This window comes from Myotis davidii, unplaced genomic scaffold (assembly GCF_000327345.1).
Source record: "Myotis davidii unplaced genomic scaffold, ASM32734v1 scaffold385, whole genome shotgun sequence".
Taxonomy (NCBI): domain Eukaryota; kingdom Metazoa; phylum Chordata; class Mammalia; order Chiroptera; family Vespertilionidae; genus Myotis; species Myotis davidii.
Window position 1 is genome coordinate 1,099,014 of NW_006296096.1, and position 3,684 is coordinate 1,102,697.

General features: G+C 38.7%; 1 long non-coding RNA gene across 1 annotated transcript in view; it reads right to left on the reverse strand.

Moving 5' to 3' along the window:
- Positions 1–244: 244 nt before the first annotated feature.
- LOC107184273 overlaps positions 245–3,684 on the reverse strand; it is a 9,064-nt gene continuing 5,624 nt past the window's right edge. Inside the window, exons 2-3 of the long non-coding RNA XR_001515097.1 lie at positions 3,046–3,054; positions 245–255 (exon numbers count right to left, since the gene is read on the reverse strand). This is a non-coding gene — a long non-coding RNA (uncharacterized LOC107184273). The remainder of the gene's footprint in view (positions 256–3,045; positions 3,055–3,684) is intronic.

Sequence of the window (3,684 nt, forward strand, 5' to 3'; positions counted from 1 at the left end):
TCAAACCAGCCAATCCTAAGCTGTTTTCCCAGCCCCACTTCGCCTTTTCCACAGAGACCCCTAATAGAGGCTAAGGTCTATGCTTTCCCCGTGTGCCTTCCTGACACTGGTGCTTCCCTCTGTGGCCTGCATGGCACTCCATGCCTCTTGTTTCTAGGGGGACCGTGAGTTGAAACTTTTCTTTCAATAGCATTGACCCCTCCATGTTGTCACTTGGTCACCCTTATAAAGCAAGACCCAGAAACAAATCAATTCCTCTGTTTTTCACAACCCAGCACCATATCTGTATTCGGCTATAAAACAACTGTCTGTTGAACTGCATTGTTGAATATCTTCAAAGTAAAAAGTGGTCATTTAAACTCACATTGTGCAAATCCTGAATTATAAATCCTCACCATATGAATACAGCCAAAACGTTAGCTGAGGTAAGAGGGTTACCAAAGGACAAAATGGCCAGAACTTTTAGAAAATGTTTAGGTTTTCTTGAATTTTTGGTTCATTTCTTTTAAAACTGTTTTTGAGTTTCACTTTTGCTTTTTTCCATGTTCTGTCTTAAACTCAGATTATTGTCCTCAAACTCTGTTTATGAGCCTTGTAAGTACTTGGGTGATACATATACATGGAACAGATTGGGTGCTATTTATTTGTTTGGTTTAATCCAACAAAAATTAAACTTCCTAAAGCAAATAACATTTTTTAAAAATCCAAAAGGAGATGCCAAAGAGAATTATTAGTGGTTTATAGTAAGGCATAAGTCTGAGAGAAGAAACCATTCATGAAAGTCAGCTTTTCATCAGTAATAGTTAAAAAGTAACAGTAAATTGCCCTAACAGGTTTGGCTCAGTGCATAGAATGTCGGCCTGTGTACTGAAGGGTCCCAGGTTCGATTCTGGTCAAGGGCATGTACCTTGGTTGTGTGCACATCCCCAGTAGGGGGTGTGCAGGAGGCAGCTGATTGATGTTTCTCTCTCATTGATGTTTCTAGCTCTCTATCCCTCTCCCCTCCTCTCTGTAAAAAATCAATAAAATGTATTTAATAAAAGAAAAAGAAAAAAAAGTAACAGTAAATTCCAAGCCAGTATCATTTGGTTGGAACAATTGGTTAGTAAGGCCCTGACAACTGCTGCAATGTTTCTTTGTCACCCACCTCCCCTGATAACTTAGCCCATTTTTCCCAGCCGTCACTGATAAGGCCCCAGAGGGCTCCCCGTTTCTGTACGTGTCATCACTACAGCCTCCGCGCCTGCATGAGAACCCATGGTGCACTTCCACCCTGAGACGACGAACTGAGGAGCAGTTTTCAAGCCAGCAGGAAACTGAATGTACTTACTAGTCTTCTCAAGCCAGTGAGTATATTAGTTATTTGTCTAAATATTTTTACAGCCTTCCTATGGTTCTTGATGCCTGGAATGTGTATTAGAACGTTTGTTGAAACCACCAAATACCTGAAAGTTGCCATACCTAACTAGTCACAGCTGTAGTATTAAATCCATCCCAACTTTTCCCCTTCTATATACAGCGTTCACTGGAGCCATAATATTATACATTCTTGGAACAGATGCTACTCATAAATGGAATGAATATCTTTTCCAGAGAACCTTGCCTTATTTGTGGTCATGGGCCACCAGTTTATTTTATCAGGGACCACCTGTTTATCAGAAGGTAAATCTACATATGAGATTATGATGAATTTTGTATGCTGAAGGATTAATTTAAAATATAGAACATTTTCCAGCTACTAATTCTTTACTGCTTCTTATAATAAACTCTTCCAATATTATTATCATTGCTTTTACTTTTCCCAGAATTTCTATGAACTGGGCACTAGCACAGGCAGAACAGAGAGGGTTGCAGACTGAGGAATGTGAGGACAAAATATTCTAATGTTGAAGCAATTGCAGAACTGTAAATCTGATTTTCAGCCATTGATGTAACATGTTAAGGTTTTAATAACTATGTTTAAGGGAATATACTTAAAATTTAAAAGACAGATAGATTATATTAGATGTAGATTTGAAACACTAATATAAAAACAATAAGAAAGAACACTACAGAAACCAATATATCAGTGCTTTGGTAAAACAAAATATTCTCCTCTTCCTCATAAAGATGACGACCAGAGTTTAGTATCATAAAATCCTACCTGGCATTTAAATTAAAGGCCATGAAACATCTTTAGTTCACAGTTAACTCACACTGCTACTCACTAAAGTATATTTATTTACCATTCCTGTTTTTCAGGTTATGTGCTATATTTTGTGTTTTATGCTACAGTAGACACTATTCCTACCAATATCTCAAAATCAGTGTGGGCCTTCCTGCAGCATTCCTATAAGCACAAAGGCCTCAGTCATCATTCAGATTGTACATATCTCAATGGCAGGCTACATGATGACAACTGCCATTCACAGCATCAACCATGCAAACTAGAAATGCCATTGTCTGATCTGTTAAAGTATAAGTGGTAAATTTATAGACCATTTGAAAAAAAAAAATAATGGTTAACTGTTATTGGCTAGGAAGCTGGAGGTGGGGCTCAGAAATCTGTGTTTTAAACAAGTTTCCTGAATCTAATGAGCAACCAAGTTTGAGAGCCACCTTTCCTAATATTAACTTGCTACTGTCAGGCTCTCTTAGAAATACCCTTTCTGGGTCCGCATATCTCATTAACTACAAAGCAATTAGCTGCCCCCTTAGGGGAAGCTAAATGCATTCATTCACAGTAAAGTGCTTCCCAATTCCCCTGCTTGTCAAAAGGAACATAACCTGAAGGAAGAAGCACTTAGGCTCTGAAGTCAGGGAGATTTGGGTGGATCTCCATGCTGCCATTTATCAATAGCGTATCTCTAGGCAAATCTCTTCAGTTCTCTGAGCCTGTTTCTTTATATGATAACAAACCACAATCTTGTTATGAGGATTAAAGGAGATATTTTGTGAAGGCGTTTAGTACAGAGTCAACATTCCATAGAGGTTAGTTGTTCTGATGCTGCACCCTTCGTGGGGCTCATGTGAGAATGCATGAAAGAAATGCAAAGCACTTGGCACAGCATCACACTCTGCAAACCACAGCCATTAGTAGCCTCAATTTCGGGGACTAAATATAACCGATGAGCACAGTTCCCTCGTTTGTCAAGAACCAAAGGAGGAAACTATTTCTATATTCATTTGCTTTTCATAGGAAAAATGTTACAGAGATTCTAGATGATTATCAAATTTTAAGAAAGACTATTCCACTTAGCTTTTTAATCAGAAAACAAGATTGTGGTTTTCTCCTTCCCTCCGTCCCTTCTTTCCCCCCCTTCCCCCCTCCCTTCTCTTCCTCCCCCCTTCCCTCCCTCCCTCCTTCCATACAAGAAAATGGAATTACAAAGAACATACGCATTTTCAGGTTAAAAGAAATTGCTAGAGCTCCTTAAAGTTGGTAAAATATAATAAAGAGTTATTATTTAAGGCAGGATATTTAAAGATACCTTCATTTTCCCATGAAGCCCAGATATCACAAGATTCTAAGAGAACACTTTAATGAGAAAACTCTTATTTAATGTGAGATGTTAAGTCTCAGAGCTTAATGTGAGCATATGGCTCTCTCTCTCTCTCTCTCTCTCTCTCTCTCTCTCTCTCTCTCTCTCGTGTGTGTGTGTGTGTGTGTGTGTGTGTGTGTGTGTGAGTGAGACAGATAGAAAT